Source organism: Teleopsis dalmanni, chromosome 2 (assembly GCF_002237135.1).
Source record: "Teleopsis dalmanni isolate 2A chromosome 2, ASM223713v2, whole genome shotgun sequence".
Lineage (NCBI taxonomy): Eukaryota > Metazoa > Arthropoda > Insecta > Diptera > Diopsidae > Teleopsis > Teleopsis dalmanni.
The window spans coordinates 1,728,842-1,744,976 of record NC_051847.1 but is presented as its reverse complement, the minus strand read 5'-3'; the positions used below and the strand labels follow the sequence as shown (position 1 = coordinate 1,744,976).

The following is a 16,135-nucleotide window of genomic DNA, read 5'->3' as shown; positions in this document are numbered from 1 at the left end:
ATATATATATATATATACCATATATACAGGGTGTTTTTAAAACAAAAACCAGAAATTCGAAGCATGATTTCTTAGTCTAAGAGACAAAAAAAAGTATAGGAAGAGAGGGAGTATGGTAGATGTATATTTTCAATGTTAACTGAGTTACACGGTGACAAAAAAGTCGAATCATCTAGCAGGAATATCTGACATATTCCCCATATCAGTCACATATCCAGTTTTAGTTAATTATATATGTATATCCTTTAATTTGATAGCTATTTATTTAATCATTTTAAATTAGCATAAATGCATTTGTGTGGATGTTGCGACTTTTGAGTGAATCACTTTAATTTTAAGTTATGATTCCAGAAGTTAAAGATATATATTTCAAAATCGTTTAACATTAATGACCGCTGACCGCATGCTAAACCTATCAGATCTATACCACATCAAGGAAGAGCTTCCTCCAGAATGAGAAACTGCTAGGGTTATGACAGCAACAATAATATGTAGTCCCAATAAATAAGCAGCTTTAGAATGAAGTCAAGCAAATATTTGAAAAATAGAGCTTGTTTTTTTAATTATTATTTATATAATATATCTGTATTCTTCTTATTTTTCTTCGTATCCGTATTTTAAAATCACCTTGGGTTTGGTTATTGTACACTTCACCAACATAATTCAATATTATTATTGTAATCGGTTCGATTTTAGTACTCCTGATAATTTAAATGTAAGTTCTAAACTGTTAAATATCCATGGTATGACTTTATATAACATTACTTGCAAGTCAAACGTAACAATTTTATTTATATTAATTAAAGCAAAAATATTTCTTTAGTTTAAAATTAGATAATGGCTAAGTAGATTGATTTCTCTGGAGCTATTATCAGAAGTTACTTCCTCAAACAATATATAAATATTACTTTCTACAGTTTTAAATAGTTTTCTCAATACCATATAATAGTAGTTTCAAGGTACACATAAAGGTACATCTCGTTGTTTTTTCCAACAAAAAGTAGATCTCTTCTCGATTTGTTTGAGCTGTTCGTTAATCTACCGATTCTTGGTTTAGGGTCATATGTAATGAAGAGTATGGATTGTTACATTAAAAACGATATGATTTTTGTAATCGTTTACTTACTGATTTAAAATTATTATACTTATGACAGTGTATAGCTTTTTTTTTTTAATACATAATAGGTATATAATTTTTCTAAGTAATAACATTAGTTAAACGCTTTTATAAAAGCCATCTTTTTATAGTAATTTGTGAGTAAAAGTAACTGCCAGTTTAGTTTAGTTTGTTATCTTACTAGTATTAGCACATATTTAATATTTTTATTACATTTAGTTACCGCTTTATACACTTTTATCAATCAAGGAATTTTCTAGTATTATCAGAAAATCTTATTTTACACGTGTCTTAAATTTTAATTTAATTTTAAATTTATTATTTAAGTTTATACTATATAAGTAAAAGTTAAAATCGCTGTGTTTTAATTACGAAAGTGATATCCTGCAAAAAATTATTCAACAACTTTACTCAACCTATTCAGTATTTTACCTTTCTTCTTTCTAAGTACTAAATAATGTGAAAAGTTAATGACTTGTTTGACTTTAAAGCTTGAAAAATGCACTGAACCAAAAATGATTTTTGTCATTTGAATTTTTGACTAAGACCAAGAGTCTTGTAGCCTGAAACATGCACAAATGTTTCGGTCTTACAATCAACTCATTTTGACACCACAACTCAAATTCTCTACGACACTTGGGAAATTGTCTCTGATTCTTTCGAGAAAAATAAAATTTTTTGTCTTTCTCCATCATGAAAATTTCATTTTAGCATCGATTATGACAATTTGATTTTTAAATCCTTCCAGCTTGTACAATAACTGACCAGGCGACCCCTAACCTCGCAAACTCATGAATTCCTCATACTTCAATGAAGTATGCATGCTTCAATGCAAAATGCAATTATTTCATTCCAATTACGATTGTTGGTTGCTGACACGCCAATAGTTGCTTGTGCTCATGATGTTCGTTGTCAACAGCAAGTACAGATTGGAATCAATCTGCAATAACGTATCTGCTCTCATAAGTCCTGAGGCTGTTGCACGGTTATTGAAGTATAGGTCAACTCTTGTGTTCATGCATTGTCCATGGCATGTAATTGCATTTTCTATATTGCATAATTTAGATTCGTATAGTTGTAATCGGAATTGGATTGCATCAATGCATCATATTAATCATATTACAGATTGTTGATTTTTTGGTTTATAGTCCTGTGAGTCCTTTGTATCAACAGAATTGATATGTGCACGCTTGTTTAGTTGTTGACTTGGCTATGTATTGCTCTTTATCCTTTAGTAACCATAGGTACAATAGCAGTACTTAACATAGAGTGGTGTAAAATTTGATTAAAAGGATCATAACCTTTGTCAACAAACTAAATGAAATTTTAATTAAGTTTAAATGCACTTGTTAGGTATGAGCACAACCAATAATAACTGCAATGGATTTGGGCAGCATTCTCTCACATTTCTTAAGGTGTTGCCTGAATTTAACTGACACGGCTTGAAGTGTTGCGACACTCACATTGTATTAAGTACAATCAAATTCAAATAATGCAGTGCATATAACACTTCAAGGGCTTAAGTTAGTAAATTTTTAACTATTTTCAATAATATGAATAGTTAAAATTACATTTTTATGAAAATTTACGTCGTATTATTTTGCTGTATCATGGTAAAGACTATTGTGCAAAACACATAATTTATAATACCTTTAAGATTGTTTTTCCATATATGCAGACCATCCATCGACAGTTACGGCCACCCGTCTTCCGGATGTGTGCATTTTCCAAAGACTTTTCTGACAAGTAAACTCGGTTATTTTCTTTGCTCACAGAGTGCTCAATGGTAAATGGGGCAATTCCGTTTCACTATATTTGTATTTTGTTGCGGTATCAGATCGTGTGTGTTTTGAAACTATAAAGTCTTTACTTTAAGCTCATTGGAATATAGCAAAGCTTGGCAGCCAATTTACTTTTCCAACTACTTCAGCCGATATTGTTGACTTTTTTCGACCAATATCGTGGCGTTTGCAAAGCTCCCAGTTCCACTGTAACGTCTAAATTGTAGGACTCTAACTATGTGTATAAAAGCGGTAGCTACTTGTGGACCTTAAATTGATTGCAGTTCAATTATCTTGCACTGTAGATTCTGTAAGCAATTAGCATTGAAAGAATCTGAATTTTGTTAAGATTTATTTTATTCCTAATGTATATAAAAATATTAGTTTCATATAAAAATTTCAAAGCTAAAATAATTTGTGTTACGCCCTCACTTGAAAGATAACAGATTTATATATTCTTACTTGAGTACGTATTTTAGTGTTAAGTTCATTACCCTTTATTGTTAAAGTGGAACACTTTCCTTTAGATTTTTATAACAAAATTCTTAAGAAACGATTTTTATTTGAGAATCTGTGCTATTCATAGCTTGTTTGCTTTCCACTATGATTTCCAAAGGAGAAATTACGTAGTTGTATTTAATTTTTAGTCTATATGTAGTACTTGAACTGTTATAGTCACTAAATCAACAAAAGCTTATGAATTTATTTTTAATTTGCTTTATTATTTAAACTGCATATAGAACAAATATGATCTATTATCTTATCTGCTACATTAATCAACACTTCATGTCACGAACTCATTTACACAACATCATCCAAGAGCAAATCCATTTACAGCGTTTTGAGGGGTCCAATTATTACATTTCTAAATACAATAAATTTTTACAAGTACATGAGATAGTTTTTTAAATTGATTGCGTATATTTTTGCGAAAAATAAAACAAAAACATTCAATGTTTCATGGGAATGTGTATGAATATCTCAACTTAGAATCTCATAGTAAGATAAGCTGAAATATAGAAAGAACTTGCATACTCGCACTTCGATCAACCATTTATATATATATAAATATATATATATATCATCATGTATGTATGTCATCATATACTTATACGTCATATTTCTTGTATTTTGTGATAATTGAGAATCTGAAATTGCGACTCTTAATCGAAAATTAAGTTTTGGTATACACAACTATTATTAAACCTATAGATACAGGGAAACGATTGATAATCTAGCGGGTTCAGGTACTGACTCTGATTTTAATTACTAGCGACCCCCGGTTTATGGTAAATTATATTAATCACGAAGATTTAAAAGTATTTAAAAGTAAAGTATTACACTCACCTGATAGTAGAATCACTGTAAACAGTAGAATTTAAAGAATTTCCTTTAGAACAAAATAAAATAAATTCTATCAATTAGTTTGTAATATATTATTCGTTTTAAAAACTCAGCAATGAGTTGGTAGATCCAGAGAAACACCAGAACAACATAGAACATACTACCTGTAGCACTAAAATAAAGTCAATTTTCATAGAAATAAACTAATAAATATTTATATTGTTTATAAAACAGTGAAATATAATTATTAAAGTAATTTTTGATTGTTATTATCGCTAAATAAATTAGAATAAGCTTTAGCTTATGACACAAACTTATCAATTATCAATCGAAAATGGAAGAGCATTCTAAACCTAATTAGGTTTATCGTCTTTAGGTTTCGTTATGTTTATATGTCATGAAAACGGCAGATAATAAATTAAACAAAATTAAATTAAATTGATAAAACAGCAATTTAAAGTAATTAAGATTGCCAACGTGATCGTCAACACTGCCACTACAGCCGCGAAAGGAAATAAACAATGTGATCGATGTTACATGGCAATGATCGCTACAGGAGATATACTCACTTGTACTAGAAAAATGTAATCGGAATAATTTAATAGATGTTTTGGATGTTCAGTCTGTGTTAATTATTTCGCATTTTAGCACAACATAAATGCGATTTATTTATTTTAAAGTTGATAATTCAAGACAATGTCGATAATCATCATCTTGTCATCATTAGTAAATGTGGTCAACAACATTTCCACCTCTACAAAAATGCAATTTGACATCGTCTCGTCGTCCATTCAATGTAACTGCAGTCGTAAAATGTAATTTTGTACTTTTCAATTGTTTTCTGCATTTGTATTTATGAGTTTTTTTTACAAATGCATTTTAGCAGTGAAATTGTGGTTTCGAAGATATAAAGATAGTCGAACCTATCTTAAGTGCAATGCACTCCAGTATGAATAAATGATGACTAGTTCAAAATCACGGAGCAAACTTGTTAATAGTAGTGTGAAATTGATTGTGGTAAATATTAAATAAGAGCGCTTTAAGTATTAGGATTGTTAACTAAATAATGCTAACTTGTAATGTGGCATCTATTAAAATATGTAACAAAATTTTTTCTTTATAAATCTCTGAAGAAACAATTATATTAACTAATAAACAAGATACAAGATACTCCAAAACAAATCACTCCAACGCCATATTCAAAATACTGTAGAAACGCTTTCTGTATTTATATGTACGGTATCCTATCAGTAATATATCATTATCTATATATAATAACATATAACATCAAAGCAACGTGAGAGTTTAATCCATTTAATACAATAGCTAATCTCAGATAACTTCTGGTATTTTTCAACAGGCAGCCTTTTTACTCACATTGCAGATTGTGATTTTAATTGTTTATCACTCGAAACTAGTCGGCTAGGTTAGTTTAGGTTCTTAAAACGTCACTTATATATAAGAACTGATAAGCACTGCAGTAATTAGGGAGAGAGATGGATAATTACAGTCCTAATGTAAGTCCTTTTAAAAGACCCAAAGCCGATTTTTTTGTCAAGTTAAAAATCATCTGTGTAGAGCTTCAGTTCTTTTCTTCTTCATGGCATCGTTTCATTCCACTCACTTTTCGACGGAATATGTGATTTAAAGTACTTAGCAAAGTTTAGTTTCGTCAAGAAATAGTTGATTTGATGTTAAGGATGAGATAATGTGGATACTGCTTAATACATTTTTATATATTAGCTACATTTTCAATATACTATTATTTTATACTCTATTCATTTAAACTTCCTTTGTGAAAATTTTAAATATTATTGTGAGTAATTTGATAATTATGAAGTGTTGGGAAACGTTTAAATTTAAATCATATAATTATAAGATTAAAACAATTATCTTATAAGCTAAATTCTACTATATTTTAATTCCAAAAATATTGTTACAATAATAGAAGATTTAAATGATCTAATTAGCATTTAACACCTTTTGTACCATCGACAAGTCTTTAATTCGGCGTTCGGCCACTTTAATTCGGTGGTCACGTTTTTGAAATATTTTCAGCCACTCAAGTTTTTACGTTTACAAATGTTTCATAATAAATGTTTTTTTATATTCTTAACTGTATTTTGTAGAGTTTACCAGCAATAAAAAAATTAATATTCAGATACCACAAATAATCAATTATGGCTTTGCTAACATTGGCATAATTGGCAACTCCAAGTCGAGCTCCTCCAATTCGGTGAAATCGCTGTGCATACAAACAATCCGCACAAAATAAAAAGATAAATAACAAAATATTTACTGCAGTAATTTCGTATAATTTGCTTGTCCCCGCTCCCTTTCCCATTGGACGGTACCTCATTTCAATTATCGAGTAGTTTTTGTGTGAAAACAAAAGTGGAATTCGCCTTGACTAAAAGTCTGTGAAAATTGCGACTGAATAATTTCTGTTTTTCTATTTATTCATATATTTTCTTTTAAGTTTTTTTAAACAATTTACAATTTTTAAGCATTTTATTTTACTTTTTTAACTACCGAAAATAAATATTTTTTTGAGTTACAAAAAATTACATTTTCCTGGCTGTGGACGAACGCACCACATGACATTTGACTGACATCGTTTGTCAGTGAAATGACATCTTCCTGTGGTTGTGCTTTAAGATTCATTTTTTTCACAAGTTTGATTCCTGAATATTTTCTGTTAAATTTTTTTCTGAAATTGAAATAATCTGTCAAAAAAACTACAGAACAAGTAAAGATGTTAGCTTTGGCTCTGCCGAAGATGATGTTGAAGGTGAAGGAATTTTCAATGTGGTTGGAAGTATTTAAAATATAACTGTGATTGTTACAAATAAAAACAAATTTTATATATAGTAGGATGAATTTGAAGTATCAGTTTGTTGGACAACTACATCCTAATTTGATTCGATCAATATAACTTTTATCACAAATATTATCTTCTACAGCAGATACCTAAAGTATAAATTAGAAATGCATTACATACAATACATTTGAGAATAAAAAATTACTAAATGCATCTAACTCATTAAGCTGACCAAGACTACTAACTGATTCTGTATAAAATCGTAGCCCACACATAATTCCAGAAACATATTTTAACAGATCGGTTTATAATATTTAGAAGAAGGTTTTAACACATGTTTATGTAAAAGTATGTAGTTACGACTTTAAAGTGTTTTTTTATATTTTATTCAAAATGTATAACTTCACTAAAATGAACCACATGAGAATTGTAAATAACTCATATAAATTATGAAATTGTAACATGTAACATGATTCGACATTATATGTTAAGTATTCATGAAACTTCATGTTAATTTATTAATCTAACGTTTTTCGTATAGTCTGGGACATTAGTTTAATATATAACAGCCCTATTTATCTTAAATAATCTATAAATGTAAGTACTTAAATAAAATATAATGTATATGTTATTCTTACATCATTGTCAATTAAACTTCTTAAGTATCGTAAAATCGCTGTTACTTCATAAAATTATTTCTGAAAGAGTTTCAGTTGACTTAACCGCAACCAATAATGTATCTACAGTGTTAAGCCATTCTCTAGAAGCGCCTATGCTTGTGCGCATGCGTGAGTTAAATAGTCTGGAAAACGCACATGCCTGAATGTATGTTTAGTCTGTAAATTGACAGAAACCGCATTTGTCATCGCTGACTGCAATAGCAAATTTGCATTGTTATGGGAAAATAAAAGTATCTGCGATCGACGTCATTTGTAGGAAGTATCTTTTTTATTAACCATCGTTTTGATTTTTTATTTGGAACTAAATTGGTCGTATATGCATTTTTTCTCGAAAGGCGTTTTATTAATATTTCTGCGCTTTGATTTTCTTGTTTGCAGTCACGCTTATTTTACTGTTAATTTCTTTCTGGAGGCAGACTGCAATGTGGTTAGTATCTCATTCGGTTACTGGTTACAAGCCAAACTGGTTCCACCTGCATTACGAAGTCGTTTTATATGCTGTGCACATTTACGCCTTTTATTGTGTGGCTACGGTAAAATTAATTGCTTATGAGTTGGTACGAAATTTGATTATTCAGATACTTTTTATATGCAGGTGGATTTATTTTGGTATTGGTTATATGCACTCTTGGTTTTTACCAAAATTTAGTCTGGAAATTACTTTTACCGGATTGAAAATTTATTACTTGTAATATTAACTTTTTCTTTCAATACATCTTAACGCTAAAATTAAGAAGAAATTAGCTTCTCATTTAGTTGATACTTGCATCTTGGAATTTTAAAATATATATACAAACGAAAATGAGAAAAGATCTGTATTAGTAGTACCAGTACCAAATAAATCAACTGTGATTCTATTATAAAAAAGCAGTTATCCTCTTATTTTGTAATTTTGTAATATCTGTTCTGGAAACTATGGGTAATATCTATAGGAAACTCACAATTGGAGTCACAATCCCAATTCATAATCAAAATAGAACGGAAAGTGGATGGTTCACTTTGTTCTCTAAAAAATATATAGATTTTATCATACTTTAGTCCTGAGTTATGAAGAAAATTATGCTTCATTAAAAACATGAACTTTTAACTTTTTAAATAATTTATGTTAAATATTTTTGAATGCCGAATCAATTTAAAAACGCGAACTCCATTGGAAAAAGGAACCAATTACTTTTTTATTTATATGTTTATTGTGTGCTTTTTTATTTATATCAACTTACTCCGAAATACAGTTCTTGAAGTCACAATTCAACTTGAATTTACTACGTAAATCATCTGATTATGATTTTCTGATTAACCTGAATATATTAAAGTGATGGTCTTAACATTATCTTTTCATTTACTCTTTGGTATACATTTGTGTTTGAATTATACCACATGCACCTCAAGCAACTGTGGGGATGAGCTTTTTCGTCCAATTTAATGTCTTCATTTTCTTTGGAATTCATTTCTCCAGTAAAGTCAATTATATTAGGTAAAACATTATCGTAGACTTTTACATTGTTTTCTGGTTTAGAAATTTCAATTGAACATCCCGAACGATCTGTTTCACAAGTGAATGCATGACAACGTAACAGTTGCAAAATTCTCCTTTTTAAAAAGTGATTTGTCATTATATTGCAAGAGTTTTCTCGATTACTCTCACATGTAGATAAAGTATATGTATATACAGTATTCTCTTTCATTCTTGATACACTGGATAGACCCTTGAACAAAGATTTACATGGAAGAACAACCTAATTTATTGTTTAGCTTCTGTGGTTTCCTTATCGACGTCTATTTTTATTAACCATCCTATAATTATAACATCCACGACTACACATCAACATATAGTGCCAGCTTTAATGGCGTCCGTTCATCTTCTGCAATCTCAGGTGTTGAATATCGACAACAAATATTTCATTATTTTCGTATCAATCATAATAAATGATTAATATTTTTAGGCTTATTAAGGGAACAATTTTTTGAGGTTTTAAGAGCTTCGAAAAACCTCTTTATAAATTTGCAATTTAATGGTAATAACTGCTGATAAATAAAATTAAATCTCGTGTATTAGAATTTTATTGATTAAATTATGTTTCATTTCATAGCCTTAGAGATATACATTGTGACCGAAAAGTTTTCGGAAATTCTCATTTAAAATTCGCGCGCTGTATATTTTTCGATATTTTAAGTTTATGTAGTTTGGCAGCACTGTCCTTAATTACTATGCCAAAAATGAGCGCGATCTGTCAGACAGTTCGTTTACGGCAGCTGTTGAAACCAGTTCACCTCAGTAGTGCGTTGCGAAAAAAACAATGGAAAAAAATATTGATCAAAGAGTTTGCATCAAATTTTGTGTTTCGAACGAATTTTCGTGTGCAGAATCGTTGCGAATGCTACAAAAGGCTTATGGGGAATCAGTTTTATCGAAAACTCAAGTTTATGAGTGGTACAAAGCCTTTCAGGACTGTCGTACGACCGTCGAAGACATGCCGCGTTCTGGACGACCTTCGACCTCTACCACCGACGAAAACATTGAAAAGGCAAAGGAAATCGTGTTCAAAAATCCTCATGTGAGTGTTAGAGAGATAGCACGAGAGCTAGGCATCGGTCGTGAGATGGCTCGTTTGATTTTGGTGGACAATTTGTGTATGCGACGTGTCAACGCTCGGCTTTTTCCGATTCACCTCAATTTGTTCCAAAAACACCATCGTGGACAGGTCTCGTTAGACATGCTTGATCGTGCCAATTCCGATCCAACTTTCATGGAACGCATCATAACGGGTGACGAGACATGGGTCTACGAGTACGACATGCAAACAAGCCAACAATCATCGGAATGGAGAGGAAAAGACGAGCCGAAACCGAAAAAACCACGCCAAAGTCGCTCGAAAATCAAGGCAATGCTGATTGTTTTCTTCGATATTCGTGGTGTGGTGCATCATGAATTCGTCCCTGAAGGACAAACAGTCAATAAAGCCTATTATTTGACTGTTTTAAGACGTTTGCGTGAAAATATCCGCCGTAAACGGCCTCAATTGTGGAAGGATAATTCATGGATTTTTCATGACGATAATGCTCCCTCGCACCGAGCCAACATTATCAACGATTTTAAGGCCAAACATTCAATAAATACCATCGAACAGCCCCCGTATTCACCTGATCTTGCACCGTGTGACTTTTTCCTGTTTCCCAAACTCAAATTACCACTCAGAGGAACGCGTTTTGAATCCATAGAAGACGTAAAACAGAATTCGCAGAGGGAACTCAAAGCCATACCGGAAAGCGCCTATAAAAAATGTTTTGATGATTGGAAGAAACGTTGGCATTTGTGTATCGCTTCTAATGGAGCATATTTTGAAGGAGATAAAATAAATATTGATGAAGATTAAGAATTTTGCGTTTTATTTAAAATTTCCGGAAACTTTTCGGTCACAATATAAATTTAAAACACTTCAAAAATATTTTCCCATCACAACAGAGCTCTGTCTACTTTACTACGTTTTAATTTCCCGTCAACTCTTCATTGTCAAATTACCTTTCTTCAATTGAATTCTTAAGTTAAATTTAAATAATTAAATATTTACCAAAATGTAGGTATTATTCGCACATTGTTGTTCACCCACCAAGTACCTATGCACAACACACCCAGTTGAAGCCAATTCGACAGAGTTGCCCACAATGGAAACACTTTCTCTTTCACTGCCACATCGCTGCGTAGCTTCACTGAATGAAAGCCAGAGAACTTGAAAACTTCAGCGCTGATAACAAAAAAATTAACAAAACATAATAAATTAAAAACTTTTGGTGTATTTTCGGGCCCGGAACTTTTTGCCTGGCCCACTGAAATGCGTTCATTATGAATAATAATGACAATGAAAACATTTAAAATTTCGATAAAAAAGCCGAAAAGTGACAACGGCCGTGACTGCAGCTGCAGAGCGGAGGAAAAGTGCTAAATGACGCTAATGTACGAAAGATAGAAGATACGGGCGACAGAAGAGAAACAGAGGGTGGCGAGACACAGCCGAGTTCGTCCATGAAGAAGAAGACGTGGAGTTGTTGATTGCAACTTTTTGATAATGAAAACTAAAAATTTACATAAGAAAAATGTTATTTAAACAAACCACAATTAAAAAAAAATACAGAAAATACTTTCATTTTTGTTTGCCTGCGTAGAGTTGGAAAAGATACATTTTTCTAAATATTTCAAATGAAAGGGAAATTTTTTTTAATATTGTTTGCAGTCTTGGAGTCTGTATGGATGCAGCATTAGAAATATTAAGTGAAAAACAAAAAAAAATGATTTCTCTATTAAATTATAAATTAATTTCTGTTTTGAGTTTAAATTTGAGTTAAAAGCATTGTGACAATCATATAATTTTATTAGGAGCAGTTCCTTTACCAGTAAATGGAAATCCTGACATATGCACTTCCTTCCGCTACTGTTTGTTAACTTGCATTTTATTGTGTTTGTGGTTAGTTTTGTGCAGTTGCCAAAATTTTAAGTAAATTGAGTTGACCATATTGCCTAAGCCACATTTTTGGCAATTTATCTGAGCATAAAATCAATCCTTCCACATGCCATCCACCACATCCTCTATACCAGCAGTATGCATGCAGTGAACTAAGTTCTCTTTCAATTATCTCTTCATTTTCGTCTTGAATTCCATTGATTGCCAGCCAACACTTGAGTCAAGAATCTTTGTTTGTCTTTGGATTTCTTATTCATACATGCATAACATTGCATCTGCACTGGCACATTAAATTGGATTAATGTAAGAAGATGTATCTGTTGAACAAAGCTCACCCAAACGAAGCTCCTACTCATTGCCCAACTTTATTAGTTCGACATGGGCCATTCGCCATTCAAGTCCCTACCATTTTCGATTATCTGCTCTGTGTGTAATAAATTCTACTATCAATCCATGGCAACTCCACTCGGTTATTCTGAGAAATTTTTTGTTTATGCTTGGTTTTGATGTAAATTTTGTTATCCTTTGTCCAATTTTTGTAAATGCAATATTTTGAAATCATTTAGAATTTTTTGTTGTATTTGTTTTGTTATTTGCCTGTGAGTGACTAAAAGCATCCAGCCGTAGGTGTACAAGTATCTCTACTTACTTCTCTTGTATTTGTGGTTTATTGACTTTGTAATTGTGGTTATCCATTGTTAGAATTCATTTATTTAAATATATATGTTAATTTAATTTAAAATATAGAAGTGCTTTTAATTTTTGAAATTCAACCCAAACAAAAGTTTTTTGTCAACGTAAGTTTTAATTAGTAGAGCAAACGTTACATACTAGATTGCTTAATTACTGGGTGCGTGTAGCAACCCTGTCAGTTCATACTTCGTTTAGGATGGACTGAACATCGCGGAGCGATTAAAATCTTTATAAAAAACGTTAAAAGTCAAAACAAATTCGTAGCGAAACGATAGATGTTTTATATGTGAAATTGCTCATACAAAAATAATGCTTTGGAATTGAAGTACAGATTGTTACAACAATCTGCCTATTGGACAGATTTAACTATTGCTAGAGATATTGTAAACTTTACCATAGAACTTTGTTAAGAACTTTGACTTAACTAATTGAAGATTCATGAAGTTTGCTTTATTAGCTGCGTTTATTTGATCATTAATTGGAATGGATAAATCAACTGCAGTAGAGAATATTACACAAAAATAATTGAGTTCTTCTTGATCTTGTTCAAAAATATATGGGCCAATTATTTGTTCTTAGAGTTAGCAAACTACAAGACAAACGTGACTCAGTTCCAGCTTTTCATAGTGTTAGTCTCATTTTCAGTAAATTTTTTTTCGTATTGCTTAATTTGTTTCTAAATACATGCATGTACATATATTTAGAGAGTATTAAAATATTAATTAGTTATTAATATGATGTTAATGTTAATATTGAGTCAGCAATATTAGTAACTTTCCATAATTTGTTATAATAATTAATTATTGTAATTAGTAACAATTATTTTGTTGGGAGTCACTAGTTAGGGATTGTTATAAGCCATTAACTTAAATATACTTTACCAAGGTTATGAAACACGTTCTACATTATTTGTGTAGAATGAATTACAAAAAAACTTGTTTCCTATAAGATATGAATTCTAATATTAATCAATAAATAAATGCTATACTATAATGATGGTTTAAAACTTCTGTTAAATGGATAGTTGTTTTACAAACGGATATCTCGATTAAGCCTGCAATGTTACTGGTTCCTATTTCTCGTATTTTATACATAGTTCGTTATTTATTATAGGCAGTTCCGTTAGCATCTCCGGTGAGAATTTAAGAGAGCTTTCCCTATATTTATATCTATAATATGACAACAGAAAATAAAGTAAATAGGTCAGCTTGAAATTTATGCTGAAAATATATTCAACAAGTACACAAACGCTTACTGAAATCTTTATTTACCTGCCATCAGTAGATTAACTGAAACTGTCAGTGCAGTATTTTAAAGCATATATCTTCAATATTTTCGCAATCCTTTCTTATACAAAAAAAAAAGTTATATCGTAAATATACCAAATTCTAGCATATATTACATTTATTGTTACTCCTTGATGACTGGTATGAGTCCGTCCAATCTTATATACTTCAAGTCTAAAATGCAACTGTTTAGTCCTGAATGTTTTTTGTACACTTGTATTTATTTTGTAACTTGTTTAGTTACTATTTTACAGTTTAATGTGTCTATTATACACGTTTGAACTTCACCATCCTCATTGGTTCTATAAGCCCCAGTGAGGTATTAACGGTCCCAAAGAGTCTCACTCATCTTCATCTGTCTCTTGCTGCTGCCTACCAAATGTTGGTATTTTCCGTTAAACCTTTATTCACCTATACCATAAAAATCACGGTTCTTTTTATAAATCAGGATTTTTGATTTTAAATATGGCAGCTTGCTCTTAAACTAATCGATTAAGTCATAATATGTGCCTTCAGCAAATCTGATTGTCTTATTAGTTTCTTTATTCATGTCATTGCTATCATCAATTACTGATCCTCAGTAGATGAGGGTGACCATCCCGAATTTGCCTTTTCCTGTTTATAGTTCAAGGTTTTGTCGTAAAACCTTGATTCTACCGACGTTTACTTATTATAATAAGTATTATAATACATCGTCTTGTCTCAGTTTTCTTTGTACAACAAATAATGTTTTGTTACTTTCAAAATATATAAGCTATAGTTTAATCAGAAATTGGCATAATTTGTTTATGGTGCTTGACCGTTTTGTTGGTCGAGTTGAATCTTCTTTCGACGGACGAACAAGGTGCTGCGGCTGAAGTAGTGTTTACTGGTAATTAACAACTCTATTGTGAATATATCTATTTTAAAAGTATATATAAGTGAATCCTTTTTGAATTATAAAAATGATGCTCATTGTACTTATATATTGGCTATATGTACTTGTAAAATATCGAGCTGTATAAGGTTTCAATTTATAATTATACTTGTCCAAATCGCGGTGATTACTCTTGATTGATAGTTTATGACATTTTTTTAATTATATTATAATATATTTACTTAAATACAGAAATGATTAATAAGATTCCCACCATTGTTTATGGAAACTATCTGTTCAAATATTTACATAAAACAATGAAAATTATTGGTAAATAAAAACTTCAGTCGAAAATAATTTTTAATTTGTACTAAAATAATTGTGTTTGTTTTTAATAAAATATTTCAATAAGAGTTTTTTTAATATACGAGTTTATATACTATACATGTCTATATACATGTTTAAAATATGTGTACATATGCTACAAAAATAATTTATTATTTGTTTATACACAGCGAAAATACGTTTTAAATAAATAAATATGTCGCATTTCATTTAATTTAATTTCCGTTTGAATTGAATTCCAACGGATTTGCTCATCTACGTCGTTGAAAATTTGAAACTTTTCTATTTCACACTAATACCGATATTTAGATAAGTATTTCCGCAAAAAGTCCAGAATCATTAAGAGATGAAAAAATGTCTAAAAAAATTAGAGTTGAAGCCATCGAAACCATAAGCAAAAAAATAATTTCTGAATTTATTTATAAAAAACCAAATTGTTGTAAACGAACACGACACGGTACATGCATTTCAATACATTTTTAATTTAATTAAATTCTGGGAAAAACATTTTTTTTAAATCAAATGTCATAGACTCAAATGAAGTTCCAATGCTTACACCCGCGAATAAACGAATAGTCGCTAGAATCAATATAAATAGCATAATGATTTCGTTATAAGTTTCTAAAAGTAGTTTACTATATCAAGCTTATGTTTTTAATCTATCTATTTAAATGGGAAATTAGCACAAAATGTCTAATTTGTCCTGCAAAAAAACACAACTGAGATACTTATTTAATACTTATTTAGATTGGACT

At 30.5% G+C, this 16,135-nt stretch overlaps 1 protein-coding gene across 3 annotated transcripts in view; it reads left to right on the top strand.

Annotated features, from left to right (window-relative positions):
* Window positions 1–16,135, top strand: part of LOC119678594 (sphingomyelin phosphodiesterase) — a 29,202-nt gene that overhangs the window by 889 nt on the left and 12,178 nt on the right. The window lies entirely within an intron of this gene.